The sequence below is a fragment of the Schistocerca gregaria genome, unplaced genomic scaffold (genome assembly GCF_023897955.1).
Source record: "Schistocerca gregaria isolate iqSchGreg1 unplaced genomic scaffold, iqSchGreg1.2 ptg000627l, whole genome shotgun sequence".
Lineage (NCBI taxonomy): Eukaryota > Metazoa > Arthropoda > Insecta > Orthoptera > Acrididae > Schistocerca > Schistocerca gregaria.
The window spans coordinates 360,937-379,388 of record NW_026062014.1 but is presented as its reverse complement, the minus strand read 5'-3'; the positions used below and the strand labels follow the sequence as shown (position 1 = coordinate 379,388).

The 18,452-nt window shown below is 39.7% G+C and overlaps 1 non-coding gene across 1 annotated transcript; it reads right to left on the bottom strand.

Moving 5' to 3' along the window:
* Positions 1 to 17,468: 17,468 nt before the first annotated feature.
* On the bottom strand, positions 17,469 to 17,542 carry Trnat-ugu (transfer RNA threonine (anticodon UGU)). Its single transcript has one exon. It is a non-coding gene; the product is annotated as a tRNA-Thr (tRNA).
* Between the last annotated feature and the right edge of the window lie 910 nt (positions 17,543 to 18,452).

Below are 18,452 nucleotides of genomic sequence, written 5' to 3'. Positions count from 1 at the left end.
TTAGAAGCATAGAGGATGGTCCAACTGATGTGCACAGCAGTGGATACAGACTGCACGAGGGTGTGCCTCTTTCACTATAGGATGTACACAATTTTTCCGTGTTATTGCACTACAGCCGTCTTATGTTTGCGATACTAGTTTGTTTTTATCAATATTCTAACTGCTTAGCACTTGCAGCTAAACAGTGGCTATGCCTTGTGCACTCCAGTTTTTAGCTAAGTCATAAAACCACATCCATCTCATATTTCTCCTTATTTGCAAAACGAAAAATTACTAATAGCTTACTTCAGACATCCGTTATTTCGTCGGCTTGTACTGACAAAGGACTTAATTTCACTTGAAACTTGCTCTAGAGGATTATTTTAACTTCACTTGAAATCTGTTCTTTAACAACATCCATAATACAAGTTGTTAAATGATTGTCAGAAAGTGGCTTCAAGTACTCCATGATGCTAAATAATCTTTCGTGAGTGTTCGTATCCAGCGAAGAATTTCAGAAGTTCTAAAAATTTTATTCACTCATGCCTCAGATTCCTCACGAGTTCGGAGACAACTTTTGCCATGCTGAAAAGCAGATAGTCGTAATGCATCTATTCCGCTTCTGTTTCTGTAACCTTCTCGTTGTGTTTCAATGTTCCAATCGTGCTGCTTGTGAAAGAGCATGGTCAATTCTTACTGTGCTTAGCTGATTGTATTTAACAGTTGCTGTAACATGTGAAATTGAACCTTGGTCCTTTTTAGCATTCGAAATAAAATTTTGATGCCTCTTCGCCTAGTCCCCACTTACGCGATCAACCGTCAACCATTCCAAATAACACACAGTAAGAACAAAAGTTGTTCCTTACAACGCTGCCACTTTACCACCGTTTTGAATTTTACTATTGTGTTTGAAAGCTTCTTACAAATTTTCCCTAAAATTTGATACACAAACTGCGTCAGCTTTCTTTCTTACACTCTTGCAAACACCACAATTGCATTGTGTGTGTATTTGGAAGAAAAGCGGTAGAGAAACAGTAAACACTTGAATGAAGCCCTAGGTATTACGTCAAGATAGTAAAAGAATTCAGCAAAATTTGTTACGAGAGCTACAAGAGGAGGAATTCAAGTCTTAACATATAAATTACTTATGAATGGATGAGATTATTTCAGTATTTGCTCAGTAACGTGGATTCTCATGTTACAAAACAGAATGTTTTCTGGACATACAGCATTTCTAAGAATATACTGTGTCACTGCGATTTCTTGATACATGACAGCTACTCTGGTTTATGACACGGCACATTAATATCACATTGTAATCAACCAAAATAATTTCAGAAACGTGTCAAGCGATTTATAAACCGATGAAGGTGGAATATGTGAAGGTAAATAAACGTTTAGTACACTTTATGGGGACTATAAGAACAATTTTTAATTTTAAATAGTGTTACCACAACGGCAAAATTAATACAAAGTTCGAAACAGATGAAGCGCTTTTTAATTTGTCGCATCCAGAATCTAAAAACAGACAAAGTAGAAAGGAAAGCTAAGAAAGAATTTTTGAGTGTGACCACATCCTCTATTCCGGCTTGCTGCATGTATGTTTCCAGATGTAGGGATGGATGGCTGTAGCTGTGATTGTGGACATGAAGTCGAGTGCAGTATATTCCACCTCCCATCAACACACAAATGATAGCATGCATTATGTCCCCCCCCCCCTCCCACCCATAGCCCAAGCTACTTTATTTTTAAAAATTCGACGAAACTAACTTTGAAGCCATATTTACAAACACACTCCAGACACGTCCAACAGCTGTAGCGACGCCAGTGCTCGAAGGTGAAAAGAAAGCCTCACGCCACAAGCCCGAAGTGCGGCACTCAATGTTACGAGCGTTAATGGGTAACATCGTGTGACAGATACCACGTGTAATCTACTCTAGCGCCCTCCGTACCAGCAATCGACGTGGATCACTTCTGGATATTAGACAGACTCACAATCTACAAGTCGACAGAGAACTCTCAGGGCGGACTTTCCAGCAATTCGCTGGGATAGGGAAAACAGTTTCAGTTAAGCTATCAAGAAAATTTAATAAACGCAATATTCCACTTCAGCAAGAAAGACGGCACACTAGCGTCCACTGTAACGTTTCTTTCCTTATGGGTAGTTAAAAGTGAGAGAAATATTCAAATAAATGAAAAAAAATAATCTGCGCATAATTATGAGTTTAACCCCACCGTGGCATCATATTTGTAACGTGTCCTTCCTGTGGCAGTATCCGTACGCGCATATATATATAATTAACCTTTGTAATCTACTGGACCATTACTATTATTTACCCTCTATGCCAACTCTGTTACATTCTTTCAATGTATGAGATCCTGGTGTTACTGAACACCATCGTCAACCGCTGTTTTAAGGCTCGTTGACTGCACGACACTGCTGTCGATGATCTACTGGTCTTCCTGAAAACAGGCCTTCAGGTCCGACCTATGGAGAATAATTGCTTATCGCAATGTGCCGCTTAAGTATGTCGTTCATCTTGCTTTCAAATAACGTGACCACAATTTCATGATACATCTACCTAAAAAGTATAAAATCATTTAAGTAGTTCAGAGCGGTAGTATTAAAAGGTTCACTACAATAACTGCAGAGACCGATATTTATGAATGATAATCTTATTATTCCATAAAAAAAATAAGACGTAGGAATTTCGGCAACCCTCCTCTTAGTACATCGAATGTCAAAACAGAAGTGAATCATAAGAAGAGAAAGTCTTCGTTTCTTTACAAAATCACTTGGTTTTTTCGAAAACTTAATTTGTTTTTCCTACAGAGGTCTCCTTTTACGTTTCATACATACAAGCTCTGAGTTCTCATCAACATCTGTTACTAAATCAATTGCTTTATATATATTATTCGTGACACAAGAGTTTTTAATATTGGATAGTTCCTCTTTTTTTTAGATACACTTCAGTAACCTTCTGAATTCTGGAAGCTACTGTATAACAGTATCTCATTCTATCATTCAGGTAAAATTGGAGTGGTTACTTGACTAGACTACACACCAATTCCTTCCTTCACACATACTTGCAAGTTAACAAAAAATGACTATTTTGGGCAAAACGTTTGTGCCTTCGTTCCAGAAGTGTGGAAATATTTTGTCCTTGTTCCGGACTGATATACTGGTTTGATCACCAAGTTGTTGAGAAAATCGGACCTAAAAAACCAATCTGAACATTTGGACTTACTTAATTTCAATGTTTCTGATTACTTGAATTGTACTGCTTCTTATAGTCTATTACATCAACTTAGAAACTTCTTCTGTGTTCTACTATGGTGCTTTTAGTGTTTCCGCATGCCGCAGCACGCAACATAGTTTTGCAGACGATAAGTGAAACTGTTTCATAGAGAAGAGAGGACAAAGAGACGATCTGGCATTAAGTCGATTCGATAGCAAATGACAAAAACGGGCGGATTTCTCAGGTTTTTACTACATATGAACACTTTTCACACTCTCCCGTGAAACGTTGCTGGTAGACCTCCCTTCATACAAAATTGTAAGTTCTTGGCTCATGTCAAAGGCAGCAAAGCCGGCTTAGGAGTCAATAATTGATAACTAAAACTTGAATAGTACTGCTTCTTCCTGTCTATATCATTACCTTGGAAGCTTCTTCTGTGTTCTACAATTTTGCTTCTAGTGTGTAAGCATACCGCAGCAAACAACATAGCGTTGTAGACGATAAGTGTAACCGTTTCATAGAGAAGAGCGGCCAAAGAGACGATCTGGCTTTAAGTCGATTCGATAGCATAAGACCAAAACGGGCGGATTTCTCAGGTTTTTACTACATATGAATACTTTTCACGCTCTCCCGTGCAACGTGGCTGGTAGACCTCCCTTCATGCAAAATCGTAAGGTCTTAGCTCATGTCTAAGACACAAAAGCCTGCTTAAAACTCGATAATCGATAACTAAAGCTTGAATTGTACTGCTTCTTACTGGCTATTACATCAACTTAGAAGCTTCGTCTGTGTTCTACTATGGTGCTTTCAGTGTCTCCGGATACCGCAGCACGCAACATAGCTTTGCAGACGATAAGTGTAACCGTTTCAGGCCAGACAATCGTGTGGTTCCTGAAGAGTAGTTGCAGGGGCAACAGTCTGGATGATTGACTGATCTGGCCTTGTAACATTAACCAAAACGGCGTTGCTGCGCTGGTACTGCGAACGGCTGAAAGCAAGGGGAAATTGCAGCAGCAATTTTTCCCGAATGCATGCAGCTTTACTGTATGGTTAAATGATGATGGCGTCCTCTTGGGAAAACAGTCCGGAGGTAAAATAGTCCTCCATTCGGATCTCCGGGCGGGGACTACTCAAAAGGACGTCGTTATCAGGAGAAAGAAAACTGGCATTCTACGGATCGGAGCGTGGAATGTTAGATCCCTTAATCGGGCAGGTAGGTTAGAAAATTTAAAAACGGAAATGGATAGGTTAAAGTTAGATATAGTGGGAATTAGTGAAGCTCGGTGGCAGGAAAAACAAGACTTTTGGTCAGGTGAATACAGGGTTATAAATACAAAATCAAATAGGGGTAATGCAGGAATAGGTTTAATAATGAATAGGAAAATAGGAATGCGGGTAACCTACTACAAACAGCATAGTGAACGCATTACTGTGGCCAAGATAGACACAAAGCCCATGCCTACAACAGTAGTACATGTTTATATGCCAACTAGCTCTGCAGATGATGAAGAAATTGATGAAATGTATGATGAGATAAAAGAAATTATTCAGGTAGTGAAGGGAGACGAAAATTTAATAGTCATGGGTGACTGGAATTCGTCAGTAGGACAAAGGAGAGAAGGAAACATAGTAGGTGATTATGGATTGGGGCTAAGAAATGAATGAGGAAGCCGTCTGGTAGAATTTTGCACAGAGCTTAACTTAATCTTAGCTAACACTTGGTTCAAGAATCATAAAAGAAGGTTGTATACATGGAAGTATCCTGGAGATACTAAAAGGTATCAGATAGATTATATAATGGTAAGACAGAGATTTAGGAATCAGGTTTTAAATTCTAGGGCATTTCCAGGGGCAGATGTGGACTCTGACCACAATCTATTGGTTATGACCTGTAGGTTAAAACTGAAGAATCTGCAAAAAGGTGGGAATTTAAGGACATGGGATCTGGATAAGCTGAAAGAACCAGAGGTTGTACAGAGTTTGAAGGAGAGCATAAGGGAACAATTGGCAGCAATGGGGGAAAGAAACATAGTTGAAGAAGAATGGGTAGCTCTGAGGGATGAAGTAGTGAAGGCAGCACAGGATAAAGTAGGTAAAAATACGAGGGTTGCTAGAAATCCTTGGGTAACAGAAGAAATATTGATTTTAATTGATGAAAGGAGAAAATATAAAAATGAAGTAAATGAAGCAGGCAAAAAGGAATACAAACATCTAAAAAATGAGATCGACAGGAAGTGCAAAATGGCTAAGCAGGGATGGCTAGAGGACAAATGTAAGGATGTAGAAGCTTATCTAACTAGGGGTAAGATAGATACTGCCTACAGGAAAATTAAAGAGACCTTTGGAGAGAAGAGAACCACGTGTATGAATATCAAGAGCTCATATGGCAATCCAGTTCTAAGCAAAGAAGGGAAGGCTGAAAGGTGGAAGGAGTATATAGAAGGTTTATACAAGGGCGATGTACTTGAGGACAATATTATGGAAATGGAAGAGGATGTAGATGAAGACGAAATGAGACGTAAGATACTGCGTGAAGAGTTTGACAGAGCACTGAAAGACCTGAGTCGAAACAAGGAACCCGGAGTAGACAACATTCCATTAGAACTACTGACGGCCTTGGGAGAGCCAGTCATGACAAAACTCTACCAGCTGGTGAGCAAGATGTATGAGACAGGTGAAATACCCTCAGACTTCAAGAAGAATATAATAATTCCACTCCCAAAGAAAGCAGGTGCTGACAGATGTGAAAATTTCCGAACTAATCAGTTTAATAAGTCGCAGCTGCAAAATACTAACGCGAATTCTTTACAGACGAATGGAAAAACTGGTAGATGCGGACCTCGGGGAGGATCAGTTTGGATTCCGTCGAAATGTTGGAACACGTGAGGCAATACTGACCTTACGACTTATCTTAGAAGAAAGATTAAGAAAAGGCAAACCTACGTTTCTAGCATTTGTAGACTTAGAGAAAGCTTTTGACAATGTTGACTGAAATACTCTCTTACATATTCTGAAGGTAGCAGGGGTAAAATATAGGGAGCGAGAGGCTATTTAAAAATTGTACAGAAACTAGATGGCAGTCATAAGAGTCGAGGGGCATGAAAGGGAAGCAGTGGTTGGGAAAGGAGTGAGACAGGGTTGTAGCCTCTCCCCGATGTTATTCATTCTGTATATTGAGCAAGCAGTAAAGGAAACAAAAGAAAAATTTGGAGTAGGTATTAAAATTCATGGAGAAGAAATAAAAACTTTGAGGTTCGCCGATGACATTGTAATTCTGTCAGAGACGGCAAAGGACTTGGAAGAGCAGTTGAACGGAATGGACAGTGTCTTGAAAGGAGGATATAAGATGAACATCAACAAAAGCAAAACGAGGATAATGGAATGTAGTCAAATTAAATCGGGTGATGCTGAGGGAATTAGATTAGGAAATGAGATACTTAAAGTAGTAAAGGAGTTTTGCTCTTTAGGAAGTAAAATAACTGATGATGGTCGAAGTAGAGAGGATATAAAATGCAGACTGGCAATGGCAAGGAAAGCGTTTCTCAAGAAGAGAAATTTGTTAACATCGAATATAGATTTATGTATCAGGAAGTCGTTTATAAAAGTATGTATGGAAGTGAAACATGGACGATAACTAGTTTGGACAAGAAGAGAATCGAAGCTTTCGAAATGTGGTGCTACAGAAGATTGCTGAAGATTAGATGGGTAGATCACGTAACTAATGAGGAGGTATTGAATAGGATTGGGGAGAAGAGAAGTTTGTGGCACAACTTGACTAGAAGAAGGGATCGGTTGGTAGGACATGTTTTGAGGCATCAAGGGATCACAAATTTAGCATTGGAGGGCAGCGTGGAGGGTAAAAATCGTAGAGGGAGACCAAGACATGAATACACCAAGCAGATTCAGAAGGATGTAGGTTGCAGTAGGTACTGGAAGATGAAGCAGCTTGCACAGGATAGAGTAGCATGGAGAGGTGCATCAAACCAGTCTCAGGACTGAAGACGACCACAAGTGTATCCGTATCATAGAGAAGAGCGGCCTAAGAGACGATCTGGCATTAAGTCGATTCTATAGCAAATGACACGAAAGGGCGGATTTCTCAGGTTTTTACTACATATAAACACTTTTCACGCTCTCCCGTGCAACGTGGCTGGTAGACCTCCCTTCATGCAAAATCGTAAGGTCTTAGCTCATGTCCAAGACAGCAAAGCCGGCTTGGAAGTCAATAATCGATAACTGAAACTTGAATTGTACTGCTTCTTACTGGCTATTACATCAACTTGGAAGCTTCGTCTGTGTTCTACTATGGTGCTTTCAGTGTCTCCGGATACCGCAGCACGCAACATAGCTTTGCAGACGATAAGTGTAACCGTTTCGTAGAGAAGAGCGGCCAAAGAGACGATCTGGCTTTAAGTCGATTCGATAGCATAAGACAAAAACGGGCGGATTTTACAGGTTTTAGTACATATGAACACTTTTCACATTCTCCCGTGCAACGCGGCTGCTTGTCCTCCTTTCATGCAAAATCTTAAGGTCCTAGCTCATGTCCAAGGCACCACAGCCGGCTAAAAAGTCAATAATCGTTAACAAAAACTTGATTTGTACTGCTTCTTACTGGGTATCACATCAACTTAGGAGCTTCTTTTGTGTCAAATTATTATTTTCAAATCAACAGCGCATTGCATGCACTCCTTACTAGAAACATGAATAATCTCCACAAAAATTTGGAAGTTAATTACTTTGGTGCAAGAAAGTCTCGATCATTCAGGAAAACGAATTTTCAATAACTTGTCAGCAGCCATAAAAGTTTTACTACTGTCAAAATTCAGTTTAAGAGCAGCCTAAAGGATTTATTTAACCATCTCCTCCGACACCATTAATGAATTGAATTTTTTAGTAGAACTAGGGCGTGAGCGATTGAGAGTGAGTGAGTTAGAAAGAGAGAGAGAGAGAGAGAGAGAGAGAGAGAGAGAGAGAGAGAGAGAGAGAGAGAGTGGGGGGGAGGGTGTCAAATAATAAGAGTACGATCAGAAGTACGTTTAAATTTTCATCCCTCATTTCACGTCGATGATCAGTCCACTTGCGATCTGTGGAAGGTAAATTAGCATATTAGTTTCCCACTGAGCATCTCCTCATTATGGATCATTTGCAACCGAAAATACATATAGTCTAATCTAACCGTCTTGTCTGTCCTATCTCTGTTGAAGGGTACACATGAGACAGATGCCTTCTTATTGTTGTTGTTGTGGTCTTTAGTCCAGAGACTGGTTTGATGCAGCTCTCCATGCTACTGTATCATGTGCAAGCGCCATCTCCCAATACGCACTGCAACCTACATCCTTCTGAATCTGCTAGTGTATTCATCTCCTGGTCTCCCTCCTCGACCTTTACCCTCCGCGTTGCCCTCCAATTCTAAAATGGTGATCCGCTGATGCCACAGAACGTGTCCTACCAACCGATTCCTTCTTGTAGTCAAGTTGTGCCACAAAGTTCTCTTCTCCCCAATACTATTTAATACCTCGTCATTAGTTAAGTGATCTACCCATCTGATCTTCAGCATTCTTCTGTAGCACCTTATTTCTAAAGCCTCTAGTCTCTTCTTATCCAAACTCTTTATCGTCCATGATTCACTTCCATACATGGCTACACTCCATACAAATACTCGGATAACACACTTCCTGATACGTAAAGCTATACTCAATGTTAACAAGTTTTTCTTCTTCAGAAACACTTTCCTTGCCATTGCCAGTATACAATTTATATCCTCTATACTTCGACCGTCATCAGTTATTTTGCTCCCCAAATACCAAAACTCCTTTACTACTTTAAGTGTCTCAGTTCCTAATCTAATTCCTTCAGCATCACCAAACATGTTTCGACTACATTCCATTATCCTCGTTTTGCTTTTATTGATGATCATCTTATATCATTCTTTCAGGACACTCCACTCCATTCAGCTGCTCTTCCAGGTCCTTTGATGTCTCTGACAGAATTTTGTCATGAGTGAACCTCAAGGTTTTTATTTCTTGTCCATAGATTTTAATTCCTACTTCGATTTTTCTCTTTTTTTCCTTTACTGCTTGCTCAATAAACAGATTGAATAACATCGGCGATTGACTAGAACCGCATCTCACTACCTTCCCAACCACTGCTTCCCTTTCATGCCCCCTGACTCTTGCAACTCCCATCTGGTATGTGTACAAATTGTAAATGGCCTTTCACTCATTGCATTTTACCACTGCCACTTCAGTATTTGAAAGAGTTTTCCAGTCAACATTGTCAAAAGATTTCTCTAAGTCTACAAACGCTAGAAACGTAGGTGTGCCTTTCCTTAATCTAGCTCTTAAGAGAGGACGTAGGGTCAGTATTGCCTCATGTGTTCCAGTATTTCTACGGAATCCAAACTGGTATACCCCGAGGTCGGCTTCTACCAGTTTCTCCATTCGGCTGTAAAGAATTGGCTTTAGTGTTTTGCGCCTGTGACTTACTAAACAAATAGTTCGGTAATTTTCACATCTGTCAACAACTGCTTTCTTAGAGATTGGAATTATTATATTCTTCTTGAAGTCTGACGGTATTTCGCCTGTCTCATACATCTTGCTCATCAGATGGTAGAGTTTAGTCAGGGCTGGCTCTCCCACGGGTGTCAGTAGTTATAATGGAATGTTGAATACTCCTGGGGCCTTGTTTCGGCGTAGGTCTTTCACTGCTCTGCTAAACTCTTCACACAGTATATCATCTCTTATTTCATCTTTATCTACATGCTCTTCCATTTCCAAATTCTGTTTTCAAGCACATTGCCCTTGTATAGATCTTCTATATACTCCTTCCACCTTTCTGCTTTCCCTTCTTCGCTTATAACAGGGTTTCCATCTGAGCTCTTGATATGCATACAAGTGGATCTCTTTTCTCCAAAGCTTTTATTTTTATTTATTTATTGTTCCGTGGGACCATATTAAGGAGAAATCTTCATGGTCATAGAACGAGTCAATACATGAAATTATAACACGATAGTAGAAACAGATAAAATGAAATATAAAAACATATTAAGGCGACAAGTCGTAAGTTTAAATAAAGAAAATTAACTACGTAACACTGAAATTTGCATAATTTTTTAGCTCTTCCAGGAGCTCCTCGACAGAATAGAAGGAGTGAGCCATGAGGAAACTCTTCAGTTTAGACTTAAATGATTTTGGGCTACTGCTAAGATTTTTGAGTTCTTGTGGTAGCTTATTGACAATGGATGCAGCAGAATACTGCACTCCTTTCTGCAAAAGAGTCAAGGAAGTGCATTCCACATACAGATTTGATTTGTGCCTAGTATTAACTGATTGAAAGCTGCTAACTGTTGGGAATACGCTAATACTGCTAACAATAAACTACATTAAAGAAAATATATGCTGTCAGGGCAATGTCAGAATTCCCAGACTATTGAATAGGGGCCAACAAGAGGTTCTCGAACTTACACCCCATATAGCTCGAACAGCCCGTTTTGAGCCAAAAATACCCTTTTTGAATCAGAAGAATTACCCAAAGAATATAATACCATACGACCTAAGCGTGTGAAAATATGCGAAGTAGACTATTTTCCATGTTGAACTGTCACTAATTTCAGATACTGTTCTAATGGTAACTAAAGCAGCATTTTAGTTTCTGGACAAGATCCTGGACATGGGCTTTCCACAACGGCTTACTATATATCCGATCGCCTAGGAACTTTAACTGTTTCGTCTCGCTTATAACATGCCCATTCTGTCTGATCAAAATATCGGTCCTTGTTGAATTGTGAATTAGAAACTGCAAAAACTGAGTCTTACTGTGATTTAGCATCAAATTGTTATCCACAAGCCATGAACTTATTCCATTAACTACATTATTTGATACTGTTTCAGTATTACACACAAGATCCTTCACTGCCAAGCTGGTGTCATCAGCAAACAGAAATATTTTTGAATCACCTGTAATACTAGAGGGCATATCATTTATATAAGTAAGAAACAGCAGTGGCCCCAGAACCGACCCTTGGGGGAATGCCCTCTTAACAGAGCCCCATTGCGAATGATTATCACTACCACTCTCAATATCGCAGAGAATTACCTTCTGCTTTCTGTTCTTAAAGTAAGAGGGGAACCAATTGTATGCTACTCCCTTACTCCATAATGGTCCAACTTGTGCAGTAATATTTTGTGGTCAACACAGTCAAAAGCCTTCGTTAAATCAAAGAAAACACCTAGCGTTCGCAACCTTTTATTTTATCCGTCCAAAACCTCACAGAGAAAAGAGAATATAGCATTTTCAGTTGTTAAACCATTTCTAAAACCAAACTGTACATTTGACAGCAAATAATGTGAATTTAAATGCTCCAGTAACATTGTATATACAACCTTCTCGATAACTTTAGCAAACACCGATGGCATTGAAATAGGTCTAAAGTTGTCAACATTATCCTTGTCTCCCTTTTTATAAAGTGGCTTCAGTAGAGAGTACTTTAATCGGTCAGGAAACCGACCACCGCTAAAGGAAAAGTCACAGATATGGCTAAGTACTGGGCCAACATACACAGAACAATACTTCAGTATTCTGCTAGATACCCTGCCATATCCATGAGAGTTCTTGGTCTTTAGTGATTTAATTATTAACTCAATCTCCCTCTTGTCAGTATCATGGAGGACCGTTTAGGGTAACAGTCTCGGAACACTTTTTTCTAAGAGCGCTATATGATTCCCTGTTGGGGCTAGGTTTCTATTTAGTTCACCTGGTACATTCAGAAAGTGATTATTAAATACTGTACATATATGCGACTTATCAGTAACACGAACATTCCCACTACGCACTGATTCTATATCGTCGACCTGTCTCTACAGACCAGCCACTTCGCTTACGACTGACCATATGGTTTTAATTGTATCCTGAGACGTAGCTATTCTATCTGCATACCACTTTGCCATACCAGTTTACATATGATTATATGAATTAAGGAGATCTACCAGCATCCTTTTACTTGCACAATCACTTTAAATTAATATTGAAATCACCACATATAAATAATTTTTTTGTATTTCCTACAAAGTGTACCAAAAACCTCCTCTAGCTTTAGCAAAAATGTTGTGAAATTGGCGTCTGTGCCTCTATAAATAACAATTAGAAGTTTAGCTCCATTAAATTTAACCATACCTTCACAACATTCTAACACCTTTTCAGTGCAGTACTTAGAAACATCAATTGACTCTAATGGGATGCTGTTTTTCACATACATGGCTACTCCCCCACACCGAAAAGAGCTCCTAGAAAAGCTGCCAGCCAACCTGTATTCTGGTAAAGGAAGCCTCTGAATTATCTCCTTATTTAAGAAGTGCTCAAATATACCAATAATTTCAGAGTCAACATCTATAAGCAGTTCACTAACTTTATCTCTAAAATCTTGTATATTTTGATGAAATATACTAATTCTCTCATTACTTGGATACTTAAGCTTTGTCAAAAGTGGATCTTTTGTTAGAGAGACTTCCCTTTAGCAGGAAGACCTATCAGCTGACTGGTGCAGCTCTAACATCAACTACTGCAGGAATTTTCCCATGAGTGATCCCACCACCTCGATCTATGCTGTCACTTTAATTTTCCTGTAGGCGGTGTCTATCTTACCCATTGTGATTTTCGCCTCTACATCCTTACATTTGTCCTCTAGCCATCCCTGCTTAGCCATTTTGCACTTCATGTCGATCTAATTTTTGAGACGTTTGTATTCCTTTTCGCCTGCGTCATTTACTGCATTTTTATATTTTCTCCTTTCATCAATTGAATTCAATATTTCTTCTGTTACCCAAGGATTCCTACTAGCCCTCGGCTTTTTGCCTACTTGATCCTCTGCTGCCTTCACTACTTCATCCCTCAAGGCTACCCATTCTTCTTCTACTGTATTTCATTCCCCCATTCCTATCAATTGTTCCCTTATGCTCTCCCTGAAACTCTGTACAACCTCTGGTTCTTTCAGTTTATCCAGGTCCCATCTCCTTAATTTCCCACATTTTTGCAGTTTCTTCAGTTTTAATCTACAGTTCATAACCTATAGATTGTGGTCAGAGTACACATTTGCCCCTGGAAAAGTCTTACAATTTAATACCTGGTTTCTTACCTTTATATAATCTATCTAAAATCTTGCAGTATCTCCAGGTCTCTTCCACGTATACAACGTTCTTTCACGATTCTTGAACCAAGTGTTAGCGATGATTAAGTTATGCTCTGGGCAAAAACCTACCAGGCGGCTTCCTCTTTCATTTCTTACCACCATTCCATATTCACCTACTACGTTTCCTTTTCTTCATTTCTCTACTATCAAATTCCAATCACTTGTGCCTATTCTATTTTCATCTCCCTTCACTATCTGAATAATTTCTTTTATCTCATCACACATTTCATCAATTTCTTCCTCATCTGCGGACTACTTTTAAGATTATGGTAGGTGTGGACTTCATGTCTATCTTGGCCACAATAACGCGTTCACTGTGCTGCTTGTAGTAGCTAACCGGCATTCGAATTTTTTTTTTATTCATCATTAGACCTACCCATGCGTTAGGTTCATATTGGCCTTCCTAATACTTAAATCTATATTCGATGTTAACAATGACGCCGGTGGATAGACTATATGAAATTACTGATCGTCGATAAAGTCGCGAATATAACCGACATGCTATTGGGCCCTTCGCAGGGAAAGGGTTTTCGCCGCAAAAAGCGGGAAACTGGAATCCAGCAAATGAGTAAAAAATATATATTCAGTGACAAAAAATTAGTGTACGTACACAACAATAGTCTGGGATTTCTGTATTACATAAAACAGTTTTTGTGATTGTATCTTGCAGCTTTAGTTATTTTTAATTAAAAGAGATTTTAAAAGGACAGAAAGAGCGTTTTGGTCTACGCTACACATCGTTCTGTTAGTATAGTCTTGACTTCGTAATCACTTTCGTGGACTTCTGCAACTCTTAATCAAAATATCCAACCTAATCGAGACAATACGCTACGATACAGCCGACATCATGACAAGAGAATGGGCTACATCAAACTCGAAGTAATTTTATATAGATAAGGATCTCAATGACCTGTGTACGTCTAATATAAAAGATCTCCTAACCATTCTCCTCAAATAGATCGCCATCTTCACTTGACCTTTAACTGAAACTGTTTCAGAATTAAAGACTGAATTCAAAGAAAATTTGGCTTCCAGTCACAAAACAAGAAAAATAAAAATAATAAAAGTGAGAATGTGAAACAGGTTAGCAATAACCACAAACAGGAGATTCTACAGAAAATCAAAGTGAGAAAGGAAATTATTAATATTATCGACCGTTTAGGAACTCTATGCTACGAAAGGGATGAAACCACATATAGAATAACTGGTGGAAAAGTTAGTGTGTTTTAAGATTAAATCCAAACAACAATTAGAGAAAAATATATCGAAGCTAGGCCTATATTACGAAAAATTGCTAAATCTCGAGGCAAATTGTGTCCTCCAGTATTTGATGAAGTGTTAGTGCCCCTAGCACGGATAAAAACAGGATCTACAGCATCAACAGAAACTTCGGATATGTGTTTCATATTTCATCCAAGCCTACAGTCTATAAATACTAAAACAAAATACCACTACAGGGAAACTACCTACGAAGAAGTTCTTGGTAAAACTATGTAGCTGTAGTTGCCTTGGACTAACGACGTGTGATTATCAATGTAACCTGTACAGACTGTACGCTTTCCAAAGCTGTTATCCATGAAAAAGCTAAACGACGTTTCGTGAACAAAACACAATTTAAGACCGGACCACTAATAAAATTATCTGACAATAGGCACTGTTGAAAATTTGTGCCAGACCAGGATTACCACCCGAGTCTCCTGGTTACCAGGGAGAGGCAATGATCACTGTGTCCGAATTACACAGTGGTCAACATAATAGCACGAACTGCCCGAGCATGCCGTTCGTCAGATCCAAATTCTCAATTTCTCCATAGACTGCTAATGCAGTGCTCCTTGAACATTATCCTCCTCGCCTTAATTAAACAGACACAGAATATATACAAGCTTGGCCTTACGAACATTGCAGACGCCGTCTATGCAACACGCGTCACACTTCAAAGAGTTTACCAATACATTGCATTGTTTACTATCGACCACGGATCAAGCAACGTAAAAAGCACTGCGTCTACTGAGATCATGATTCAGAGTTTAAAAAAAAAAAAAAAAAAAAAAAAAAAAGAAACTAATAAGTCGCCTACATATTACAGTTGCTGCCGAAAGAGGAGAATCACTATTTTCCCACAAACGGAAATATAGTTAAAATTACGCTTCTAATTCGGCTAGTTTCGGCGGTTACTAAAATTTGTAGTGAAAGTTACATAGGGAACTCTCCCGTCCCCCCACCAGAAACGTAGTTTTCGTCGCTGTTGTGCGACTTTTGTACATAGCCAGAGAAAGTGTGTTAAACATGGCGCGGACGGAAACACTAGGCTACGCTACAGGGAAATCTGCTTACACAACGTTTACTCGGCATTAATAATCGTTGGCGTAAACATCTCTCAATCAAATTACCCCCTTCCAACCTAACTTAGATCTCGGGCTACACTGCCCATAGGCCTGTCATCACAACCAAAATTTCAATGTGTGGGGGATATCCTGTACTTCTCGCTAATCTCTCTCTAGGCAAAAATGTCAGTTATTGTAGATTGGTGGCAGTCTCAACTACAAGATTTACTAATGATAAACACTATTGAGGCGGCTCGTAATTTTAGAATAGTTCTCTTCGTCTTACTTGGCATAAATTGTTCGCTGGCGTCCCAGCAGCTAGCTCCTTCAGTGTCTGCTTCTGCCATCGCACCACGCCAGTCTGTTTTTATCCTAGCAGACAGAACGCACCGCACATCCGACAACTTCGGAACCACTCAACTGGCCAGTTAGCAACTGAGCCGAACACTGTTTACACCGTCAAAGGAAAACTATGCAAAGATGTACACTCGAATGGCACGACTGAGTAGTACACACACACACACAAACAGTAATATCTGTAGAATGTCCATCGACACGCGCAGAACGAAATTCTTCTCGCGAACGTACAGCGTCTCCGAAAAAAATCTCGTGACTATATTCCGGCGTTACGGCCAGGTTCTCATTCAAATGAGCAAAAAATGTTATATATTTTTTTTGAGACAGTGAAAATACACTTGAAGGATCTGTTTGGGAGTTACGAGTGATCATACTATGAGCTTTATTTTAGATTTTCAGTAAAAACAATGGCGCCCGCAATTATGATTTGATCACGCGGACTGCGTGCAGTGTGGCCTCTCAGATGTTACCTGAAATCAAAAATGGATGACATCAGTTGATACTAAATTACTTCTCTGAAATTGAAAATGGAAAACATCAGTCGATATTACATAAAATTTATGGGAGCGCATACCTAACCGCAATGAAACAACCGTAAATTTAACGATACGGTACTAATTCGAACTCTGAGTTAGATTTTTTGGGTGGTTTATTTCACTCCTTATGCCTTCACAAAAATTACTTAATATTAATCAGTGTCATATATTATAGGTATAAGCTCCTAAGAAAAGTGTTTACTTTTCTGGGTCAGAGGTAGAAGTTAAGAGATTGAACCATTTTTAGTTAATGCTGCATGCCGTTCTGAGAAAATTGTTTCTCCAAAAAAAAAAAAAAAAAAGTTCAACGTCTAGGGAAACCTTTTAGTTATATTATTACTTCGATTTGCATGAACTGAGGGTTACATGTATATTTTTAATGTCGCTGAACACGAATCTGCAGTAAGATTTTCAATATTCAAAACGGCTAATGCAATACGGAGAGCACAGGATTATGCTTTGTCCAATTTTTACCAAAAATGCATTTTCGTTATTTACGTTTAGTGTGCAATCCAAGGAGCACTTTTCAACCCTTCCTCGGGCTGGAATTGTTCCTAGATAGCAACTCCCTGTTCTTCTTGGCAGGAAAAGCCGATCTGTCTAACCTGGATATGCAGCACTCGTTATTCGTCAGTGTTATCGGCGAGTATGTTTGCAGTATGAATCATTTTGTGCACGTGCGTCACGGGACGAGCTTTGATCTACATCTATATGGATACTCTGCAAATCACATGTAAGTGCCTGGCAAAGGGTTCTTCGAATCCCCTTCACAATTGATAGTTAATTGAAACCCTCAGCTGCCGACAGGTGTTGTTGATATACTTCGATGGGGACAGCTGAAAATGTGTGCCCCGACCGGGACTCGAACCCGGGATCTCCTGCTTACATGGCAGACGCTCTATCCATTTGAGCCACCGAGGACACAGATGAATACCGCGACTGCAGGTATTTATCCCTTACACGCTTCCCGTGAGACTCACATTTCCAACCGGCCACAATCCACAAACGTAATGTACGTAATAGGTGTTTGCCCATCCACTCAATACTGGCCCACACTAAGGTGACGATTCCCGTAAGATTTCGGGCAATCTGTGCGCATTCGCACAGACGAAGGTCAATGGCTGGGTAACGTTTAACCATATATATGAAGATAGTAACTGTTCTCGAAAGAACAGGCGCCACTGACGACCGGGCAGCTTCTCTAGAATACATGATAGACCGGCCTATGTGGCCGAGCGGTTCTAGGCGCTTCAGTCGGGAGCCGTGCGACCTCTACGGTCGCAGGTTCAAATCCTGCCTCGAGTATGGATGTGTGTGATGTCCTTAGGTTAGTTAGGTTTAAGTCGTTCTAAGTTCTAGAGGACTGATGACCTCAATTGTTAAGTCCCATAGTGTTCAGAGCCATTTGAACCATCAGTCCCTGTGCTTACACACTACTTACATTAACTTATGCTAAGGACAACAAACACACACAACGATGCCCAAGGGAGGACTCGAACCTCCAACGGGGGGAGCCGCGCGAACCGTGACAAGGCGTTTGAGACATGGCGGATACCCCGCGCGGCTCATGGCAGTCGTGACACTGCTTCAAACAATGGGCTGTAGAAATTTTTTTAAGCACGGATTAAAAAAAAAACCTTTCCGTTCCAAGAGTCTGGACAAGTACACCTTAAAAAAAAATGCAACTACAAAGAAATTGAATTTTCGAACTTTTTGGATGAGAACCTGTCCCTATGGAACACCGTTGATAAAATGTCACAGGGATTATGTACTCAGGTTTCACATGTGGATTAACAATTCCTAATCGAGGAATTTGCATCTCCCACCTTGG